Source organism: Sarcophilus harrisii, chromosome 1, assembly GCF_902635505.1.
Source record: "Sarcophilus harrisii chromosome 1, mSarHar1.11, whole genome shotgun sequence".
NCBI lineage: Eukaryota > Metazoa > Chordata > Mammalia > Dasyuromorphia > Dasyuridae > Sarcophilus > Sarcophilus harrisii.
The window spans coordinates 547,070,475-547,095,264 of NC_045426.1; the positions used below are offsets into that span (position 1 = coordinate 547,070,475).

At 36.8% G+C, this 24,790-nt stretch overlaps 1 long non-coding RNA gene across 2 annotated transcripts in view; it reads left to right on the forward strand.

The window, feature by feature from the left end:
* LOC116420638 overlaps positions 1-24,790 on the forward strand; it is a 99,589-nt gene that overhangs the window by 34,751 nt on the left and 40,048 nt on the right. The window contains exons 4-7 of one of the 2 annotated variants that reach the window (XR_004231016.1): positions 17,705-17,787; positions 21,303-21,376; positions 21,511-21,599; positions 22,358-23,677. This is a non-coding gene — a long non-coding RNA (uncharacterized LOC116420638). Of the gene's footprint in view, positions 1-17,704; positions 17,788-21,302; positions 21,377-21,510; positions 21,600-22,357; positions 23,678-24,790 lie in introns of those variants that run through there. The other variant, XR_004231017.1, reaches the window with a different exon arrangement.

The following is a 24,790-nucleotide window of genomic DNA, read 5'->3' on the forward strand; positions in this document are numbered from 1 at the left end:
CTCCTGCACAAATGACAGCAATAATCAATTAATCACCAAGCATCCTGAACTCAGGAAAATGAGACTCCAGGCCTATCATTCTATCCACTGTACCACCTAGCTGTTCCCTAAATTCTCTATATAAGGTATTATTGTTGTTTTGTGAAGCAGTTTTATGAAGCTATGTGTTTTTTTTGGTGGAATACATTAGGAATCATATGGAAGAGAGAGAACCATAGAAGTTTGAACTAAGACTTAGGTTAAAAACTGTTCCATTCAAAATTCAATGATTCTCTTAGATGGATCAAATCTTTTCTCATATGACAATGGGTGGTAAATACTTCAACTCTTTCATTGGGTCTCCAGGAAATGTCTGCTTGGATGTGCATGATCCCTGCTCTGAAAAGGGAAACTGAAGGCCTTTTATTTGCCAAATCCTGACTTCTTTGTTTGAAAAAAAGATGACTCAAGAACAATAATAAGACTTCATTGCCTTACCTGTTAAAATCATAGCTTATTTTTTTTATTATATCACATATGTTTCAACAAGGCCCTGAGGGGTCCTTTCAAAATAAATTTCAAAGCTACCATTGTGAAATTTTTCAGGTAGCAGTCTTAGACACAACTCTCTCCTAATGGGTTCATTGTTTTGTTAATTTTACTGCATCAAAAAGATGAGTTTTTGCTTAACATTGGCAATTCTGAAATTTTTATTTCAAAGGTGTTTTGAAAGGTCAGTTTGGACAGCTCTGAGTGGTAATTAATCAGCTGCTTCTGTAGGCAGGTTTGGGCACAATATACATTCATAAATGTTTTCACACATATAAATAAACTATATTCTGAACTTTGTATGCTTATATGGATTGACCAGTCCTGCCCAAATATGGAAAAGCATCAGGAATTACCACAAAACCAGGGAAAATTTCAGCACAGTTTTATGTAGGACTATTAGGATTCAGATATAATGTCACTTGCATTTGTGATAAGCATTTTAAATAAAGCACTGGAAAAAAAAATTGTTAAAAGAAACTTTAGGGCCAAGGATCCATGAGTTAAAACAGACAAAAAAGACAAACTGGTTTCCTTTTGGTTACTTTATTTTGATCATCACAATGGATAGATAATAATCCTAGTAAGTTTTTATTGATTCTAAATATCTCCTTTGGATTGATTTTAAATATTTCCTTTACATCTGGGCATGCATTTTCTGCAAATGAATGGTATTTTCACATGGTGTGTAGAATTTAGGAGTTATGAGCAGGGTAGTATTGTACCAGAATTTTCAAGTAGGTAAAGTTTCCTTTAGTATTTTCCCAAAACCCCTTTTGGGGCTCTGTCTTTCCTTTTGACTTCTCAACTAATAGTTAGTTGTTTGCTAGCTGTCTAGTACACCATGTAGCATCTGGGTTTATCTTCTTTCAGGGGTGTGTTAAAAACAGCTGATGGAATACCACTCTATCTAATCATTGAGTTGCTCAGCTAAAAATTAAATTTTTGGGGTAGGCCTTTAACCTCAGATATTTGCAAACAAATCTGGATTTCATCTGTTTTGTTGATTGTCTCTACATTTAAGAACATGATGGGGAAATATTAATGATACAATTTAAAGTTTTAAAATGTGTGCTGCCACATTCCTCACTTCTTCCTCTCTTTCCTGAGCCCCCCATCCTCCCATGGTTGTCAATATTTCTCAGCACATCCTTGTCTTTTTTTTTTTTTCCCTGAGGCAATTGGGGTTAAGTGACTTGCCCAGGGTCATACATCCAGGATGTGTTACGTGTTTGGGGCCAGATTTGAACTCAGGTCCTCCTGATTTCAGGGCTGGTGCTCTACCTGCTGCACTGCTTGTCTTTTCTTTGGGAATAATTCCCTGATCTTGCCACTTAGAAGTGATATCTCTTTTTCATCTGGTCTTATGTTTTTCTTTTTTCTTTTTCTTTTACTTCTCTTACATGCTATCTCCTAATTTGTAGCCCATTTTGCTGTGTTGTGTGATATCACCTCCATTCGATTATAAGCTCCAAGAGAGCAAGAAACTGTCTGTTATTTATCTTTGGATCTTAGCCTGTTTCCTCTGTATTGTTTTTCATGTTTTATGCCTTGGAGATCTCTAAGTAAAAGCATGAGCACAGTACGCAGATTTTTTAAACGGCTGTTTATCTTGTTACAACAGATACAATATCATACTTCCATTAGGGAAGAAGATACACTTCTTTGTCAGAAACATTATTGCCAGAGGCATAAATTATATGGGAGGCTTTGGGATGTGTTCCAAGATGAAGATTCTCTTCTTAATGCTACCCTGGCAGAATATTCTTTCTTCCTCAAAGAGAGTTCTCTCAGCTCCTGCTCCCCCTTCCTTCTTTCCAGGAGCTATATTCTGTAGTTTTCTAGTCTTCTTGGCCCATATTACACATATTCAGAATCCTTGGTCTTCCTAGTACTGGAATTTCGATCTTGTTTTCAGATGAGTCCAAGAGAAGTTTACACCCATTTGGCTGAAGTTTACCTCAGCCTTGGATCTTCAGACTTACACACACACACACACACACACACACACACACACACACAAATAGATCAAATAGATGCCTAGAGATAGGTTTTGCAAATTTTCTATGAATAAAACAGGTATAGGTCAGAGGGGATGCTGGGAAATTCCAGCCAACATGAAGCTAAGTAAGTAATAACAGTAAGTACAACAGAAAAGATCTTGACACTATATCTATTTTAACAGTTTAATTTTATAAGTATTTATTAAGCACCTAGGGTATGCTAGGTACTAGGACCACAGAGACAGAAATAAAAACAATCCCAATTGCATTCTTGACACTTTTTTTTTTTTTTTTTTTTTTTTTTTTATGGAACCCTTTGACAGTCTGGTAAAACCTATAAACTCCCTTTCAGAATAATGTTTAAAATGAAATACATAAAATTATGAAGGAAATAATTTTAAAAATGCTATATAAATGTGAATGTTATAATTAACTAGCTGATCTCCAAAACAGAAACATTGATATGACAAAACCTTCCCAAGTAATAACAAATTGCTTATTTCTTTTTAGCAATATCCAACACAATTGACAAATTTTTGAAAGAGTTTGGACCTAGCCTATAAGTTTGTGTCATGAAAAATTTTTTATTTAAGTACATATTTGTATGTACTGATACAATATACCTAGGCATGTATATAGATGACATAATATATAATATAGTGTTTTAATGCATACTATCTGAAGGTCCCAACCCAAGTTAAAATAAGCAATACCTCCTTACAAAAATTTCTTAAGAAAAATAAATAACTTCAGGTTTGAGGCAAAAAAGTATAGCAATTCATTATGATTAAAAAGCAATCAATATAAGACTTATTTTAGCTGTTCTGAAGAAAAGGTAAACATAAATAATTATATTTTACAAATTGTTACCATTTTATTTTTCTGCTGATTTCTTTTAAAAAACATTCTTCTCGAGATACAAATTTAAAATTGGGATAATACTTCCTCAATGAAGTTACTTTTTAATGAGGGAGAAAATGCATATAGGAGAGCTGGTCAAGGAGGAATGTTATGGTCTGTGAAATGCAAGGATGATGAATAGAACAAGAGGAAATTCAAGTGATGTGCTTGATGTCCAGGAGAGGGAGGAAAGGAGACAGGGAGAACACACACACACACATATATATACACACACACACACACACATACACACACACACACATACACAGAGTGAGAGACAGAGACACAGAAACAGAGACATAAGAGAACATTTCTATATACACATTGCAATATAAAAAATATTGGATATTGTCTATCATATTTTTCTTCTTTCATACCATTTAAAAAAACATATATTTATATTATTATATATATAAAACTATATATATATTTATGTTATTTCCCAAACTCTTTATACTGTTTTCTTTTGAATTTTCTTTCATTCCATTTCTTCCCTTTTTTTGAAAAATGGTTCAATGACCTATCATCATTTACTACTGTTAGCTCCATTTTTTTTCCCTCTAATCCCTCTCCCCACTTAAAAGCCCCAAAGAGCAAAATCCCTTTAGTAAACAATAAGCATATGTAATTTAACAATAAGCATAAGTTATATGAATTCCCAGAATGGCCATGTCTGAAAATATATATTTCTCTTTTTATACCCTGAGTCTATTACCTCTCTGCCAGGAGATGGATATGATGATTTGTCATAGGGTCCTCTGGTGATATGGTTTGTCTTTTAATTGAACAGTATTCTTTGGGCTTTAAAAGTTTCTGTGCTATACACTGTTGTTGATCTTGTAGAGATTGGTATTCTGGTATTAGTTCACTTTATAGCAGTCCATTTTACCTATGATTCTTTGAAATGATTTTTTGAAATGATTTCTTATGGTCCAGTAATACTCTTTTATACTTATATATCACAATTTGTTTAGCCATTTTTCAACGAATGGGAATACCTTTAAGATTCTAATCTCTTTCTTTTTGTTATTTCCCATTTCAGGATTAAGGAGTTTATTTTGTCTGGGACTATTCCTTCCTAAATGTTCTGATTCATCCTGATCATCTACAGTTTTTATCCTTGTTGATTTTGATTTGTTTCTACATCAAACGTGTGTGTGTGTGTGTGTGTGTGTGTGTGTGTTATCCACCTCTGTCATGATGAGGCTCATCTAATGCCCACTTACCTTACCCCTTCCTATTTCTAATCTTCTCAAGCAACTATGACAAGTATCAAGTTCTACTTCCTTCTTCCTCCTTTCTACATCAGTATGTTCTTTTTGTCCTCCCTTCTCTTTCTTCTTTTCAGATCTCTAGAAAAGAAGTAGTCTACCCCCTAGATCCTCTGTTTTTTCATATTTAATTCCCTCAGTACTTTTTGAAGACATTAAGGTTCTGAAGGGAACCTTGTTTTATTTTCTCCCCAAGGGAATGATAATGTAATGTTGAAGAAACTGAGCAAGATAGAGATTAGAGAGTATTTAATAATTTATTAAATGGGAGAGATTTACTGGGACCAAATTTCCTAGGGCTGAATGAGATTCCAAGAATCGAGCAATGTGAGTTCTCAATGACCTATATACACATGGCTCAGACTCAGGGGGTAGACTGAGGCAGGGGCGGAGTCAGGGTGCTGAGATGGGAACAGGACTCTGACAGGGTGGGGTGAGCTTCTGGAGATGAGATGACATAATCAGGGGGAGGCACCCCAGACATGAGAAGAGGCATCTTGATAAGACGGTATCTCACATTCCGATAACTTGGGATGGGGAGAGACATTCTGATATTCTAAAACATAAGATCTTTTATCCTTGTCAAATATTCTGATAAAGAGAGAGGGGAGGTTTTGCAGCACTGAAAAGCAGGGAAACTGAGTCAGGACTGGGGCAGGATAATTATGGAAACTGAGAACTGTGGCATAACAATAAGATTATGTCATCATAATACAGCCCATTCCAAATGCTCAAAAAAATTTACTTTTCTACCTATTTCCTTACTCTTTTGTTTGTATTTCAAAGGCCCTACTTTGCTATGGTCTTTTCATAAAAAATAAAAGTAAACTATACCATTAAAAATCCATTTTCTTTCCTAGAGTATCATGCTCTTCTGAGTACATTGCTTTTGTTTGTAAGCCTAGCTCCTTTATCTTTTGGATTATTGTATTCTAAGACCCCCTCCCGTAAAAAAGTAGAAACTGATCCTGATGGTGATTCCTTGATACTTGAACTGCTTTCTTCATGTTTGAAGTTTTTTGTTTTGTTTTGTTTTTTGTTTTTGGATAGTGGGAGTTCTGAATTTTGGTTATGGAATTTCTAGAATTTTTCCTTTTGAGGTTTATTTTAAGAGGTGATCAGTAGGTTCCTTTTATTTTTCATGTTGTCAAATGGTTCTAATAGACTGATTTTCATTTATGATTTCTTGAAATAGTATTTAGTGGGTTTTTTGTTGTGTTTCTTAATCATGATTTTCAAGGAGCCAGTGATTCTTAAATTATATCTCATTGTCTTGCTTTTCAGGCTAGTTTTCTTTTTTCTTTTTTTTTTTTTTTTTTTTTTTTTTTTGATATCAATCATCTTTCACCTTTTTTTTTTTTTTTTGGTAATATTTCTTGGAATCTCATGGAGTTATTGATTTCTATTTTGTATATTCTAGTTTTCAAAGAGTATGTTACTGTTTTTTCTTCTCTTAATTTTTTCTTTGTTCATTTAAAAATCATTTCAAATTTTTTTTCTTCTATATATTCATATAATCCTTGGAAAATTCTTTTTCTTTCCTTTTAGTCATTTATGAAGTCATTGTTAAGAAATTACTTGCTCTTTCTTTGGGAGAGCAATTTCTAGATCTATAATATTTTTTTTTACACTGGTTAGTCTTTGATTTATATTTCTTTCCAGCTTTAGTTTGGGATTGCAGTTTTCTGTCAAAGCCAGTTTCTACTCCTGCAGGTCTCTACTCCTGCAGAACTTTTGGGTAAAGTGATTGACCCTGTTTGGTTTTCCCTTTGATCCAGTGAGTTTCTGTACTTATACTTTTTGAGGATTAGCATCTCCCACATTCTTGAGGTTCAGAGCTCTGGATATTAAGGGTCTTATATGTCAACTCAACTTAGAGTCGTAGAGCTATGTTTAGTTGAAGTCTTTCATATTGTACTGGTTGCTGTCATTCCCTAGAGCTTCCAGAATTATCACATTGGTGTTTTCTGATGACCTGAAACTTTCTCTAGATACAGAATTTTATAGACTACAATGTCTCTGATCTTCCTCTAGTCATGCTATAGAATATCATCTTATTTTTCTGTGCTTGTACCCATCTGCTAGAAGTCCCCCTTTTTCATTATCTGTGGGTTTCTGGCTGACATTTTGTGTAGTTTTGGGGAAGAAGAAGTCATTTACAATAGCTTTTCATTGGATTTCTTGGTCATTATTCTGGTGTGTATTTTGGGGTCTTGCTGGAGTAAGTGTGTGGGAATTGTGTGGTCTGCCTCTATTTAAATAGCCATTTTGGCTAGAAATTTGGCATGTCCTTTTCCAGCATAAGTGAGGTGGGGAAAAAGATATATATGGGAAATAGAAGGTCAGAAAATGGACAAAGGGAAAGAGAATGTTTAGTTCTGGACTGATTAAATATAATGAGGTCTTGCTAAAGAGGTATGCTCACTAATATTTTGCTAAAGAGAACAAAAAACTCCTAATTAAGATTTTGTGACTGAAGTTTTCTCCAAATGTACTATAGTTATATTTTCCACATTGTGTCTTTATCCATCCTGGTTTTGATATATTGTGGATTGGCATAAGAAATTAAGTGGTAAATTTTGAGAGTTTTGAAGAAGTTGCAGACACATGAAGGCCACAGATGACACAGAAAAAAGTTTAGAAATACATAAAATATACATATAATCTTGTATAATTTCAACATATTTTCTCTTTTAGTACCATAATAATGCAGATTTCTTCCATGGTACAAAGGGAAGGTAAAAAAATTTTATGTGAATTTCCCATATCTTAGGGGTGCTCTACCTTTAAAACCCCGTGATATGGAAGGATAATTATAGTTGCTCTGGAATCTTCCCTTTGCCCTTTTTTGGGATGGATTTTAAACATCTGAGTATTATCTTAAGATGGATTGGTTGCTTCAGATTCATGGGAAGATGGATTTTTAGGGTGTAGGCCTCTTTTATGCATACCTAGAAAAGTGAGTTGATAGACCTGATTATTCCTTTTCGACTTTTTTTCAACTTTTTGGCCTTTCTTTATGGACCATATCAGAATGAGTTGAATTGTTTTCATCTTCCTCCTTATTCCCCAGCAGCTATTCTCCCAGCTAGACTGGCCAGGAATAGAAGCAAATGTGAGCTATATGTGTTTGGGGACATAACCAGAAAAAAAATTCCTGTTTACCTTTTCTTGGATACATGAGAAAAGAATTTTTCTGGACTAAAAACTGGAAGCATGGTAGAATATCCTAGAGAAGCAAACAGAAATTACATATTCACTTCTAATAGTCCTAAGGGAAGTTCATATACAATGCTGTTCTCTAATCTCCTTTCCCTATATCAAAGAAGGGTGATTTCCCAGGTAGTGTTATTCAAAAGCCTTCTAGCTACAGAAGAGATATTTCATGGACAGTGCTTGTTTTGGGGCTTGCCTCAAGAGTCTCTGGCAGGGTACCTTTTTCTTTTTTCTTTTTCCCTTCTCAATAATAGTTTTTTGTTTCAAATACATGTAAAGAGAGTTTTCAACATTCACTTTTGTAAAATTTTGTGTTCCCAAATTTTTTCTTCCTTCACTTCCTTTCACCTCCCCCAAAGCAGCAAGCAATTAGATATAGGTTAAACATGTACAATTAGGTTAAACATATTTCAATATTTGTCATGTTGTGCAAAAAAAAAAAAAAAAAAATCAGACCAAAAGGGATATAAAACCATAAGAAGTAAAAAGCAAAACAAAAGGTGAAAATGTGATCCATATTCAGTCTGTGTAGGTCTTTTTCTAGATGCAGCTGGCATTTTCCATCCCAAGTCTATTGGAATTGTCTTGAGTCAGCACAATCCTGAGAAGATCCAATTCTATTGCAGTTGATCATCACATAATCTTGTTACTGTGTACAATATTCTTCTATTTTTTTTCTCCTTTTACTGAGCATCAGTTCATATAAGTTTTTTAGGCTTTTCTGAAATTATCATTTCATTTAGAATAATAATATTCAATTACATCCATATACCATAACTTATCCAGCCATTCCTCAGCTGATGGGCATCCCCTCAATTTCCAATTTCTTGTACTACAAAAAGATCTGTCATATGTGGGTCTTTTCCCCTCTTTTATGACCTCTTTGGGATACAGACCCCACAGTGACATTGCTGGGTCAAAAGTGATGCACCATTTTATCACTTCTTTGGTTATAGTTCAGGGTGCCTTTTTCAAGAGAGAAAAGGATTGACCACATGGACCCTACAGGTAGAAAGGTAGTAATGTAAAAGGCAGTAAAGATATAGTAGATAGTAAGGATATAGAGGTATAGAAAAGTAGTAAAATCATAACACAAAGGAAGTAGAAGATCTATATTTTGCTCTCAGCTATTACCATGAATTATTTAGACTACTGGTACAATGAAAAGGGGTTACTTGTTGAGAAGTCTTAAAGTATATTCGCCTTCTGAGGACTATCTAGTACTATGAGCCTTTGGGGGGGCTCATAGTGGGAAAGAGGGATATTATCAAATAATAAGATGTTGCTTTTCTGTCAACTCCAAATTCTATTCCATTTGTAGGGGCACTGAATTGTCATTGCATTGGAAGGATTTTGAAAGCACGATGGAGTAATGAAACTCTTTGGAGATGGAAAATTATATTTACTTTTTATGGGCTACTATGAGTTCTTTGTGTCTTCCACATTTTCTATTGGATTAAACAAAAGCCAACCTGTCTTAATATAAATTTGTTACCTTGAGAGCTTAAATAAGAACTCGTATCTGTATGTGTGGAAATCAAAACATGAATTGTACATGAGCCATATCCAGAGATTTCCTTGTGTAAACTCTGAGAAGCCAAAGACTATAGGATGCTGCATTTTCCTGATTTTAGTATGGGTACATTTGGGCTCAGAGCTGAGGGGGTCCAGAGCAAATATAAATTTCTAGGACTTTGGAAAAATCTTACTTTGTTATACTTCAAAGAACTGAAATTTCATCAGTGGAGATACTCCCTTCACTACTGCATAAGCAACCCCCTTCATATCATAGTATATAGTTTAAAGAGTTCTTGTGACCATAACATTCACCACCTGGTGGCCAAGTTTCTGGCAATGAAATTCTTTGAACATCATTAGATCCTTGATCCATCACTGTCCCATTTTCCCAGCTTGGTAGGACAGACTGAGGTTATAATCCATAGTCTTTGAAAATCCAGGTTTTCCTTCATTCCATGATGAGACATTAGAGGAGAACATGGTTGGAAAACATTAAACAACTTAATTGGTTTGCCTTTAAATCTTATTTCGGTGTAATTGAAAAAAAAGGGGGGGGGGATGAACTGTGACTACTATCCTTCTCTGAAGGTCATCATTCCAGCATTTCAAATAGTCTGGCAGTTCTGGATGAATGGTTTGTTTTAGTTGCTTTGAGGATGGCAGAAAAAGATGAATTCTGTGGGATGAACTCAGCAGTATATCAAGGGTAGCATGAGAGGTCCAGGGTACAAGATTACAAGAAGTGTAAACAAAAATGTACTTTAAGAGATTTAAGAACTTCTCCCTTTACTGTTCCATCCTACTCTGTTGTCTTCATCTTGGGACACAAAACTTTTTTGCCTTTTGTATTCTCAGCATTTGGTACAATGTCTGAGATATGGTAAATGTTTGCTGATTGATTTATTGAAGTGAAAGAGTGAATATGATTACGAGGAGCAAAGCTAAAAGATTCCCTTTCCCCAAATGTGTCTTCTAATTGCCATAAGACCTGAAATCCACAATATCCATTTCAATCGTATTGAATTTCTATAGATACCTACCCAGTGACATTGTGTATGTACCCTGACAAGTTTTCTTAGGGTTAAGGTTTTCAGCTCCAGAGTTAAGTGGCTATGGCCAAGAAATCATCACCTAGTGGCCAAAATCCTGGTGATGAACTCCTTTCTTCCTCTCTTCCTCTTCTTCCTCCTTTTTTTTTTTCCTCCTCTTCTTTTTCTAATTCTCCCTCCTCCCCCAATTTCCCCTTTCTCCCTTCTCCCTTAACTAGGCTAATCTTTCAAAAGAAACACAATTCAGCAGCAGGACCCTCCTGAAACCATCACCTAGATCTTAACACTTTAGTGTAAATTACTTTTGTTGATTATCTATCACTCTACTCAAAGGGAATAGATTGATTCAGCTTGGTGAAAGGTCCTGAAGTTGGTTTCTTGGGTGCAGATATTATAATGTGTTGCTTTATGAACATGCATGAAGTGGGGCAGGTAGCATGAAAACATAAGAGGATCTCTTCTGGGCCCATTACTGCCTTTTGACTATTTTCCAGGATATGCTATCCAGGCTTATTTTTTTTCCCTTTCCCCCCTTTATTTCCCAATCTCTCCATCTGCTCATCAAGGGCTACCCATGAGTATCTGGCAGCATCTTTGGCCATAGCTTCAGCATGCTCTGCTCTAGGATAGAAGGCACCGTGCACTTATTTTGATGGTTTTAGGGAGACGAGAATCTTAGATAATAGGACTATGTTTCACTTCTCAGTCAGTCCATTTACAGACAACCCAGAATTCTTTTCTCTGCTTTCCTCTTCTGTATGTGCATTTGTCTTTCGAGGGAACAAAAATTGGCACCCTTGCTTGCCATACCTCATTAAAACATGCTGGCTGCTGTCATTTGCAGGAGGCTGGTGTTTGAAATTGGGAGGAAGCTTTATCAGGATATACTACACACACAAGAACTGATTTTTTCCCCCATGTCCCTAAAGTAGTTTGCTTCAGCTGGGAAGGGGTAGAAATTTAGGATGACAGGTAGCTGATATGGCCCTGAATTCTTTTCTCCAATCCTCCCTCTCTGTTCCGTCTGGTCTCCATTTTCTCATCCATTCTATATATCTGCTGCAGAATTTGGGGGAGATGATCATGAATGGAGGTCTAATTACGAAAATGCCTTTTAAGTTCCTTTCCGTCTCTGGGGAAAGCAAGACTCATAGCCCATAGGTTAGCTCAAGGCTAAAAACTTTTCCAGGTGGGGGAAGCCGTGGGGAGATGTGGTCCAGAAATTGCATCTTGCTCTGCACCTTTTCCTCTTCTTCCTCTTCACACTAGGAGGCAGGTTATTAATCTTGAATGAGCTGTAATTGTGTGTTGGGGAGTGTATGTGCTGCTGTACCCCTGAGTGTATACAGACCTTGTGTATTTTTCAGTTCTGGCATTTCAGAAACATTCCACTTCGACAACAAAAGGGCTTGTTGTTGCTAGGAGGTTTCCAAAATATATCACTGATTGAGACAAGCTCAGCCAATGCCCTCTGCTTTTACCGATGTGAATCAGGATGACCTCTGCCCCTCTGCAAGAACATATTTAAAAGAACTGTGCACATGCTTGAAAGATAACCCTTTGAATAGGGGATAGCCCTAGAAAACAGAGGTAGAGAGTGTCTCCTACAACTCCCCTCCCACAGTTCCCTTCTTTGGGGAATTACATGTGTATAAATCCCACTTACAAAATTATCTATTTTTTTGTTTCTCTTTGCTATTTTTTTTTCCAGCTGATCCTTAAAAAGAACAGGGGTCTTGAAGGGTGGTCATAGGCAAATCCGTGCCTTGCGTAGGAACAGGCATTTTTGTTTTGTTTTGTTTGGCAGGAAGGTCAGCAGCTTAATCCTCAGGAGGAAGGAAGTAAAGACCTGATGGCTCTGGCCAGGGCAGAGATTATATTTAGCAGTCAAAGGCTGTGCTCTCAGGAAAGCTTGCCCTCAGTGCAGTGACAGGATGAGAGAGACGGAGTGACTGAGGCAGTGAAGCAGACGCAGCCAGCCCTGAGAGTCTCCCAGGGTTTTAGCCATGGAGTCTCTGCTGCAGCTGCTGCCGCTCAGAACCAGCATCCATTTCCAGTTTCATCACACTGCCTGGTGGCATTTTCTGACTCATGGTGCTGACTGAATAGCAGCTTTGGAGAGGGTGATGGCATCTGAAGGGGGCATCGAGAAAAAGGCAGGAGAGCATCCACAGCTTGGAAGCCCCTCCGTCCAACCCCCTCATTTTGTAAATGGGGAAAACTAGGTTGGGAAATTTATGACTTATTCAAGGTCACACAGCTAGCACCTAACCAAGGTAGGATTTAAATTCAGGTCCACTGACTGACACGTCCAGAAGGTGGCCTCCATTAATGTTATTATTCCTTCTCAACTTCACATCTACTAATGTATGGGTAAGTGACTTTTAGCCCATAGACATCCATGAAGCTAATTCGTTGCCCTTTCTCAGTCATTTACTTAAATTTTATTTAAGATTTTTTGTTTTAAAGTCACAGGCATATGCAGACATGTTGTCTCTCTCCCAATTCCAAGTAACAAAGGAAAATAATTAAGCCTGCCTAGCAGACAGAGCAATCCCATGTGGCCCTGTCAAGCAATGTCTGTAGATCCCATTCTACACCCTTCATGTTCTGACCAGCCCCACCCCCCACCTTTGGCAGAAGGAGGAATCTGCATTTCTTCCCTTCCTCACTTAGGCCAAGATTAGTTTGGCTTCTTTGTGTTTTCTGTTGCTTAACCATATTTTAGTGGTTGATATTGTTCCTCTTGTTCTCCTTGTTTCATTCTGCATTAGTTCATATAGATCCTTCCATGTTTCTCTGAATTCCTGTTTCCTTTTTTTTTTTTCCTACAATGGGAATAATATTTCTTCTCTTTCCCTCTCTCCTTTCTCTGTCTTCTCTCCTCTCTCTGTCTCTGTCTCTATTTCTCTGTCTCTCTCGCCTTCCCTCCCTCCCTCCCTCCCGCTCTCCCTCTCTTCCTCTTTGTCTCTCTCTCTCTCTCTCTCTCTCTCTCTCTCTCTCTCTCTCTCTGTCTCCCTCTCTCTCTGTCTCTCTCTCTGTCTTTGTCTCTCCCTCTCTCTCTGTCTCTCTCTCTGTGTCTTTGTCTCTCTGTCTCTGTCTCTCTCTGTCTTTGTCTCTCTGTCTCTGTCTCTCTCTCTGTCTCTGTCTCTCTCTGTCTTTGTCTCTCTGTCTCTGTCTCTCCCTCTCTGTCTCTGTCTCTCTGAGTCTCTCTCTCTCTCTCTCTCTCTCTTCAAGTATCCCATCATGACCTCATAGATCCAGAGACAGAATGGACCCTGGATACCACTAATCCAGGATCCTCATTATATATGAAAAAAAAAGGTGGTCATGAAGACTAAAGGCTTACCCAAGATCACACAGCCAAATGCAGAGGTTTAAATAGAATCCAAGATGGTTCTCTGACTCCAAAGTCAGTACTAATTCTACTGTACAGTACATTTTTTTTATGGCCACCTACTTTGTTTTGAGGCTTTTTCCCCTACCACAAACAAAACCACTACTATCAATATTTTTGTGCATACAGGAGTTTCCTTTCTGTCTTTGATTTCCTTGAATTTATGATTATTAGTAGGATCTCTGGATCAGAGAATATGCACAATTGATTTCTTTGTCATTTATGCAAACTTACCTTTCATCTAGCTCTTTACCTTATGATAACGCCAGTGGTGAATTTGCCTTCTAATTTTCATTGCTTTTGCTTGCATTTTAGTATAGTTCATTTCATTTTTAGTCATTAATGCTTACTTGGAACTCTAGAAATTTAAATCCTAGCTGTGTTTATGGAGTCTGTGTAAGAGATGTGTATGGTTCTCCTGTTTAAATATCCTGTTAGATGTTGAAGGTGCTTATGGTGTTTTCAATTTTATTTTTATCTTTGGTTGTTTGCTTTCTGGGCAGGGGAACTGATCCCTTGGCTGTTGCTGGCTTCTTCTCTCTGTGCCTCTAAGCCCCATCCAACTTTGCCCAATGTTCTGTTGAACTCAAAACCAATTCTGTCTCCAGGTATTAACTTGATTATTGAGGTGCTCCCACAGGTTGTTTTGGGTAGAGAGGAAGGGCAGAAAGAGACAGTACACAGTCTATCTTCCAGCAGTCAGAGAAAGAGCCTCTCTGTTGTTTGGATTTATGTAAAACTTACATTGTGCATGGCAAAATGGAATCGACAGCTCTGTACTGTGCCCCAGGAGTCTGAACAGGAGGGCCCAAACCTAACAATTAAAAAAAAAAGATAATGCAACTGAATGAAAAGGGACTTTCCATTCTGTCAGACCACTTAAAGAAGCACTTAGAGCCAAACAGGCACCATGGCTTTTAACGCTTTAGAGTCTTTGCTTTCAGCAGATACAGAGATTTGCTGTGCTTTTTAAAAAGTTCAATTAACACTCTTTTCTCTTTAGTGATAATTTTTTTTCTTTAAAAGTCATTCACCTCCAGTCCATTGATAACAGATGCTCAGCCTGCTGGGCTTGAGAGCTCTCCCTTTTCTTCCCCTTTGCCCTTTCTTTCCCTTGAGTGAAAGCTGTGCAAAAACCAGAGCTTTTCTGTCCACACATTCAACTCTCAGGAAGAAAAATGCCAAATTGCCCTTCAAAATGTTATAAGAATTCATCCATGTGCCTGACCCCAAATCCTACTGTGAGAAGAAACATATGGAAAAAGAAAAGATGCTCTTCTTGAAAGAATCTTCTCCTTTCCCACAATAAGCTACAATTGCAGTTCTCCTTGAAAAACCTGCCTGGAGATGGATAGGTGCAAAAAAACATGGGAGGGGGGGGGGGGGGGGGGGGGGGGGGGGGGGGGGGGGGGGGGGGGGGGGATTGGCTAGGGTGACTGAATGTCTGTTTTTCTTTCTAAAGATGGCTTCCTTTTTTCATGGTAAATTTGGAACTAATAAGTATTTTTTAGGGATAGTGGATAGAAATCCTCCCCCTTTTACTGCTTTTAAAAATTGGGACAAGAAGAGAAAAATTCACCTCCCCCTAATGTAAATTGATTCAGACTTGGAAAATAAACAGTTTACTTTGGGAATTCTGACCAAAAAAAATTTGAAATTTTAAAAAAATATGATTTTTCCTTGACTCAAATGTAGAGGAATCAGCCATTTCATATTACTGAAACTCTTTAAATAAAAAGTCTTTCTTTTCCTCTTCTCTCCCAAATATCTTTCTGAAGCAGCAAACTTTAGAATCTAATCCCTTTCCATTTTATTAAACTGTAAGTCTGGGATCCAAATTTGTGAGGATAGGGCCACAGTCAGCCTTTTCCTACCAACTAAAGAACACGCCCCATCACCACCATTTTTACCTCTAGTGGAGCTGACCAATACACAATTTTCATTAGTTGCTCCAGGCACATTACTTATAGTAAATGAGAAGCACTTCCATCCCCAGGCAATAGTCTATTTGCTTCCTAGTTGGAATTTGACCTACAGGAAAAACCTAAGACAAAAAATACATTTTAGAAAGATTCACCTTATCAATCAACCAACAAGTACTTATTAAGAATCTACTATAGCACTTTTTGTGACAGCAGAAAACTAGAAACAACATGCTTGTGCAGGAATTGGGAAATGGTTGGACAAATCTGTTATAACAGTGTGATGGAACAATATGACTCCTTGAGTCAATCAGCAAATGTTTATTAAGTACCTATTCTGTGCCAGATACTGTGCTAAGTTCTGGAGGCACCAAGGAAAATAAAAGACAGGCCCTACTCTGAAAGAGCTCATAAAGAGGTAGGAGAAGACATAAAACAGTAAAAGAAATTTGGTAAAATCTAGGAAGCCATGAAAAAAAGTAGAGTGAAGTAAGAACCAGGATCCACAATAATTTCAAAAATGTAAGTAAAAACATTAGAGAGAGGTAATTGAACTCAAAGTTAATGCAATCACCAGCACTGAATCCAAGAGATCAGATGTTTCCACAATTTAGTGTGACAGAGGACAGGTCCAGTTGGGGCACTAGTTGGTTTTTGAGAACATTTTCTTTGTTACAAGGTAAAGTCAAAAAGCTTTGGGGGTGGGATTGAGATTGAGAAGAAAAAATGTCAGTGGACCACAATAGGGTAAAACTTATATACTCTTCAAAATAATATTTTAAATGCATAAAATAAGATATTTAAGATTACAAAAGAAACAAATTATATAGAAATATATTTTTAAAAGTTCATTGATCCCCAGTTTAGAACCTAGTGAGAAAATATTATTGTGATGTAAAAAACATGGAGTTAATTTTAAAAAATTAAGTAGGGATGCCCATCAAATGGGGAATCAAGTTGTGATATATAATTGTGACAGAATACTACTATGCTTTAAGAAATAATGAGCTCAATGATTTTAGGAAAAAAAAGGGAAAGATTTGCATGATATGATGAAGACAGAATGAACAGAACCAAGAGAACCTGGTATATAGTACAGCAATATTATTTTAAGAATGACTTTAAGCAAGTAAGACATTTTGTCTGTTATAAATATTCAAATTAGCTATAAAAACATATGAAGAAAGAAACTATCTACAACCAGAAAAAGAACTTACAAATAGAACTGTATATAGAATGTTACATATGTGTTGTGTATGTATATGTATATATACATACATACACACATATTTATTTGTGTTTAATGGTAGCCATCTCTAAGGCAGAAGGGAGAGGGAAGAATAAAAACAAAATTTACATGATAATTTTGTTGTATATTTGAAAGGCATAGCAAATTGTGCATAGTAGATTTGCAGTTTCATATGCAATCATCTTTTTTATTGTATTATGTCATGAAAATGTTCATTTTGTTCCATAAATTAAAAAGGAAATTTAATAATGAAAAATAATTAGTCAGATTCTTGAGATACTGGACAAGTATATGAGTTGAGTGATAATGCGCTTTCAAACAATAAGGAGTCAACTTTAGAGCTTTGTTAAAATCTGAAGGGGAAAACAGAATTCTTTTCCCTACTTGTGCTCTTCCTAATTTGCATCAGTCCACTTTGGAGAAGGGAGAATCCAGCCTAGGGAGATGATGCTGACTTTTAGCAGAGTTGCCTAATAAGCCTCTGCTGATAAAAGACTGCCATGTGATATCTGTGTCATGGTGGTCAAAGGAAAGGGACTTTCTTTTTTTGTGGAGGAAAAAAGGGCAAATGTTCTGAAATAATTACCAGTGAAAGTTATAGTCTTCAAGGTCTTCTAATAGTGGCTGTGGTTTTTATTTTATCTTTTGTAGATTGTAAAGAGTTGCAAATACCTATGGATGGGCACAATCTGCAGATGTAGCGAAATCTGTGAAGTGTGCAATGTGATTTATAGGTAGGTGTCAGCTTCTTTTCATAGGACAATGAAACCAGTAATTCATTCTTTCTATGTATTTCTGTTTATTTAATTATTTATTCTTTAAAAAAAAAGAAAACTTTAGTATGTATACATGATGTTCCTGCCTACCCCCTTCTTAAAAAAAAAAAAAAAAAATCAGTTTTTGAATGGACTAACCAAAGATGTGTAAGTAGAGTAACTCTCAAAGATCCCAATCTGTTTAGATCAAAGGGCAGGGTTATTCCCTGATGTTTGTAAAGGAATCATTTAACAAGCAATCCTTGTCAGTGTCAACATTACACATGGGATGACATAATACTTGGGAAAAATAAGGAATAAGCCAATATTCCCACATGAGCTTCAAAGCTAAACATGCTTTCACATACAGATGCTTTTGATTTCCTGTTTGTGGCTTCCTAATTGGAACCGACACCTGAAATCTCCCTCCTTTCCCTCCTGCTAATTTTTTATTATAATTTTGCTGCCCTGCTCTCTCATTAGGAGCTTCTCTCTTTGCAAGGCCATCACTCCTATGGAGCATGGCAACTTTAGATGTCTTTCCTTTCTCTAAAGTTCCCACATTTTAAAGCAAGGTGTGGAAAGAAACTCATTTTTACCATGAGGTTTGGCAAGTACAAAACATTTGAACCCTTCCTGCTGTTTATACTTTCCAGGCCCACCAGTTGCTGGAAATATTCCAAATCTGTACCTCATCAAAACGTTTTAATCCTAAAACAGTTCAAGTATTCTATGAATTTGCTACAAACTTTTATGGGATTAAAAAAGAAAAAAATAAGTTTAAGGAAAATTGCAACCTACATTGGGACTAACATTTAAAAAATTAATTCAGTGATTAAGGAATGTCTTAGAACGAGCATACAATGAGTATATATATATATGTATATGAATAAATATGAAAAAAATTTTTTTTCTTCCAGAATTTCAAATACACTCAGTCCCCTTCAGAGGCTCAGACCTAGTCCCTGAGGTGCAAACCTTGTAGCCTCCATACTGGAAGGATTATAGAATAATGCGAAAATTATAGTACAGAAGAGTTATAGAAGCATAGAACTTAAAAGCTGAAAAGGGATCCAAGAGGTCATCTTAGTCAGTGGCTGTGACAGTGACATTGGAATAAACCGTTCCAATTTCATTGACATTTTGAAACTCCCACACCTTTCTGCAGACATGGCCTGGCTAAGATAAAGGGAGGGAGAAGTGCATGGACAAGCACTTCTGCCAATTGTTGGCCCCACCAGTATAACATTCATTTGCATAGATTTGCATAAGTAACGCAGGACATACTCTTCACATGTGTTTAGGATTAATTAAATAATTTTATGTGCTTTAAGAAAGCAAGCAGAGAGAAAGAAACAGGATCAGGCTGATGTGTCAAGACAAAAGTAGCTGAGAAAACTGTTTCTGGAATAGTCATTGTCATGCTTGAATTTTGTTATCCCTTCCTCTGTTTCCCATTTCTTTTCTTCTATCTTCCCTTATTCATTGAAGAATTCGTGCTTATCTCAAATATTCAAATAAATCTGTGATCTTATTGATTGAGAGTATTTTTGCCAACAAAGCAGATTGCAACCCAACCGTCAATTTTATGGAACCTTTGTCCATTTCTTCCCATAATTTTCCATAGTAGATCCACCAGATTTGGAAGGAATCTGCTTTTCTTTTTCTTAACATCTCAGGAAATATCATCTTGAATTATGGTTATCCTACCATCACGCTGATGACCAGATCAACTTTTCCTCTCATACATTTCTTTAATAAAAATTTTTAAATCAATCAATCAATCAACCAATAATTGCAGGCATTTGCTAGACATCACAATGTGAATTCTTTTTTTCTTTCTTTCTTTTTTAATAATGTGTTGTAGTCTGTTGACTTCTAGCAAATATACACCCCCAGGGCCCTTTGGATGATTTTCAGTTTCAATTCTCCATAATAGTATACAATTTATAGTCATGCAACATACCACACTTGATCTTAGTCCTGAAAGGCTATTATTACTATTAATTTACATATGTAGATAATCATTGTTTATAAATTATTTTCCTATACATCATTTAGCATTAGTAAAATGAAGAAAAGTCCCTTTAATTTTTTTTTCTTAGGCAACTGGGATTAAGTGACTTGCCCAGGGTCACACAGAGAGGAAGTGTTAAGTGTCTGAGGTCAGATTTGAACTCAGGTCTTCCTGATTTTAGGGTTGGTGTTTTATTCACTGTACCACTTAGCTGCCCCCTTCCCTTTAGTTCTGAAGGGAATGATTTCTTTGATTCTATAGATCATTTGATATTCACAACAACCATGTAAGCTTTTTAGGTCAGGCATTATTATCCCCTTTTTATAAAAAGAAACTAAGGTATAGAGAGGCTGCATCTTGTTGCAAGTCCTCAAGCTAATGATGGCAATTTAGGTTTTCTGACTCCTATGCTATTCTTCTTTTGTCTGTATTTCTGCCTTTAAACTTGAGATTGAGAAGACCAGGATTTTCATCCTAGTTTTGCTACTCACTTGTTTTATGATTTTGGGCAAATCATTTCTACTGTCTTGACTTCTGATTTATTGCTTGTAAATGGAGTTGTTTTAGTCATAATCAATCCAATCCAATAAACATTTCTTAAGTATATTTCTTAATTGTGTGTTTCTTAATTATGTATTATAGACAAAGCACTATGGTTTTTCACCCCTTCAAGCTCTAATATTCTAGCATTCAAAATCTGAGAAAAATCTGTTTTAACACATTGTTTGGAAGAGGGGGAAGTGGCAAATCTAGGAAAGTAAAGGAGTTAATTGTAATATACTCAAAGTGACCAGAGTGACTAATGGTCACTTTTACTACTGTGTAAGTATACTTGAGATTTTTTGGTAAGAATCATATTTTCTAACTTAGTGACCTTCTCATCCCAGCAACACCTTTAATCCATCGATGAGTTCCTCTCCAGTACCTGCATTTGACATACCTATGTCAGTCAGGCAGACTTTAAATCCACCTCAATATGTAATTCTTTGGACTACCTTACCCTGCACAAGAGTATCTCCCCGTTCCCCACACTTTTCACCTTCTTTTTGTGTGCTATCTTCCTTTATTATTGCTGTAAGTTCTGGCATTAGGGGATATTTTCCTTTTTCCTTGTATTTGTATTCCCAGAATTTAGCACACTGTTAGGCACACAAACTCTTAATATATTTCTTCCTCCTCTGCTCCCTCCTTCCCTTTCCTTCCTTCCTTCCTTTCCTTCCTTCCTTCCTTCCTTCCTTCCTTCCTTCCTTCCTTCCTTCTTTCCTTCCTTTATGCCTGCCTTCCTGCCTTGCTTCCTTTCTTTTCCTTTCCCTCATATCTGTCCAACTCTCTCCTTTTCTCTCTCTCCTAGATATGTGTAGGGGTATCTCCCTAATTTTTAAGAATTGAAAATATTATTATTTTCCTGGAACATTTCTAGTTGTTGTCATTCTAGTAACTTTAAAAAATCATCATGATTATTATTTTATCATTTCAGGACAAACAAAGTGAGAGAAGTTAGTGAGCAGAACAGAACGTGATTCTGAAATGATTTTTTGAAAAAGGACACAGGTAATGAATTTTGGGGGTAGAAATATTGGGGGGGGAATATGAGTTGGTCAAGGGAATGGGAAGAAGAGGGAGGGGTTGATTTGTATTTCTCATTTTTCTTCACTGTTTGTTTTACACTTCCAATAAATAACAAGGAACCAGATACAAAAACAAACAAGAGGAGAGAAAACAACGAGAAGCCTTGTGGCACTCGGAATGATGGGCTGTCTCCTTAACTCAGCAGGTGAGTGTTATGGGGAAGCATCCAAGTGTGAAAAACAATAGCATATCACTATCAAAAACGGTTTCAATCAACTACTCCTCTGCTCTTGGTGATCAACTCTGTAAATAGAGAATGAAACCGACTGAGAAGTTTGGGTTCCCCTGGGCCATGATTTTGGAGAGTTATGCAGAGAAATGCCATGAAGCAGCTGAGAGAGATGGGAAAGTTAGCTTTTCCTCTATTGGACAAACTAGCAGAGGGCAAGGGCCTAAAACCCTTCTTCTGATGTGCTTGCTAATAAAATGCTTTGCTTTTGAACTTAACCCATTTTTCTTTGTCCATTATTTGTGCCCTCAGATTCCCTTTATTAGATTGCAAGTTAACTGAGGGCAGGGTGTGCATTATGGATGGGATCAGTTTATTGAAATGTATTTTAATTTGAATGAAGACAGTAACCACTAATTAAATAAGAAAAAAAGCAAATCATTCGGTAGAGAAAAGGCATCAACAGAAGCATTTGCCAGTCCTGATATGGAGCCCTGACCTATTTCTCAAGAGGTAGACATACAACTGCATACATAAATGAACATTGAGCTAAAGGAATCTAGCAAATTGTAGAATTAATCTTTCAGAATAAGCATTGCCAAAAATAACAAGGTGCATTGTTAGTGAATATGTGCATGAAGTGAGAAAAGACTATTGTGGGGGATTGGGTGTTTCCAGATATTGTTCAATTGTTGTTTCTGTAGTAAATTTCCCCTTGTTTGTTTTCCCTACAGGTGAGGGGAAAAAATAAAAGGACAAAAGCCTCCAATCTCTTCAACACGGCCTATAATAGCAGAACTCTGAACTCTTCTCTTAAGTGCGTGTTCAGACTGAAAGGAATGTGTGGTCTGTGTTTATTCACTCGATAAGTTTTTTAATGGGATGTCTCAGAAATCTGTTTGTAAAAGCTAATATCCACTCATTCTCTTTCCTTTTTGCTTCCCTTAGGGCCTAGTCAAGTGAGTATACAGTAGATATTGCTATAGAGCTCAGGTCTTGAGAGAAAGGGATAGCTGACTCATGAATATAGATCAGTTCTTCTTACAGAAAAACTAGTATCTTGAAGGTTGACTCAATTCAATTCCATCCTATTCAACAAAATCTCTTGCGTGTAGAGAACCACACTAGTGGGGTTGGAAGGAAATAAGTACTAGATAAGGCCCAGTTTCTACCATCATGGGGTCCACAGTCTAGAAGAAGGATAAACCAAATATGAGAATAACTATAATATATGATAAGAAATCTGAAATAACAAATTACAAATTTAAGAAATGATGCTTTTTATGTGATAGTATAGTGGGAAAAGTATTGAATTTGAAGTAAGAACTTCTGGATCTTGTTTCTCCTGTATTGCTCTCATAGTATGAGCTTGGGCAAGTCATTTAATCATGTCAGATCTTAGTTTCCTTACCTGTCATTTAACCACCAGGTGCCATTGATAGTCATTCATCTGGTACATGTAGCACAAGAATCTGAGTCCAACATTAGTGGGTGGGAGTGTCCCATAAACATTGTATGTCTTGCCCCACTGATTGGAAGTGATAATTATAATGCTTTCTATGGTTTGCAGGTAGTCAGAGTCTACCTCTGATTCTCTCCAAGGGATTCAACTTACATATTGTAAAAGGGTGTGTGGATTTATAGATTTATCCAATAAGAATTAGCTCAGAGTCCCCAGTCACTGTATAAATCATACTTTCTTCTTGAGCTTGCTATGTTACACAGGGATATATATACACACACACACACACACACACACACACATATACACACACACGTACATTAAGCAGTAGCAAGCCTCTCAGTCTCCTAAACCCTCAGGTATTGGAGAAGCATCTTTAGCACAGAGATTCTAGGAAATGCTATTTAAATTTGATGAGTTCCCTAATGCCACTGCTTTTCTAATAGGCAAAGGAAGATTAATTGACCTTCCATTTTGGATAAAAAGTTAAGACCTCTGCAGGAACTCTGGACCTTGAGACTGTGGGACTCAGAATTTAGAATTCAGGAGTCCTCAAACTTTTTAAATAGGGGGCCAGTTCACTGTCCCTCAGACTGAGGGAGGGCCAGACTATAGTAAAAACAAAAACTTTGTTTTGTGGGCCTTTAAATAAAGAAACTTCATAGCCCTGGGTGAGGGGCTAAAGCCCTGAGCTTTCATCCTCAGCTGCTACATCTGGCCTTCGGGCCGTAGTTTGAGGACCCCTGATTTAGATATTCTATTTTAGAGCAAGATGAGTAAAATCAGCAGTCAGTCCTGGAAATTACTGTTAATCTTGGCATCTCCTGTGGCATATCTCTGCTGCGGTTATGTCTCTCCTCAATCCTCAACCAAATCTTTACTGCTTTGAGCAACAAGGGTAGAGAGGAGATGGAGAAAGGGGAGCATTGCATGTAACATGATGAGGGGAGTAAATGACCTTTACAGTCTCTTCAGCTCCAAATCTTCACACCAGACTGAAGATACTATGAGGGGAAATCATTGTCCTGTGGCAGATAACCACTTCTATGACTGTCACCCCTCTTCTTTGAAATACACTATAGGGCCTCCAGCTTGTGTCAATTCATAGTGTTGAGAAGGAGCACCAAAAAGCTTTACATATTAGATCCCATAGCCATGATAGCACAGCCAGGTGTGGCTGCAGGTGTGGGTGAGGATGGCTTTCTATTCACAAGATTCTCAGATGATTTCCAGACACACGAATCTCTTTTTGTGGTTGTGAAGTCTGAGAAAAGATTTGACAGCTTTGACTTAGTGTCAGGGAACAATTAAATGCTATGATAGTTTGGGGCAGGGGAAGATCACTTTCCGTTGGGGAAGGGGTGGGAAGAGATTGGAGAGTTTTTAATGGAGAAGGTAGTCCTTGAGCTGGACTTTTTTTTTTTTTTTTTCATTTTCCTCCATATAACAGGTAATAACTTATGGAATTTATTAATTCTCCTTCCCTGTTTTTCTCCCTGACACCTTCCATCTCCTAGAAATGGTTTAGACTGAAATGAAAAATTGCTTCAAAGACAATTTAGATAAATTAATGGATGGCAGATTAATATTGAGCTATTAAGAGAAACCAGGAAGTTTGAGAAGATTTCCTTAAACTTTGAGATTGATATTAAAAAGGATAACTATTTTCTGCCATGTAATCTTTGGTGCTCCTGTCTTGCGCAGA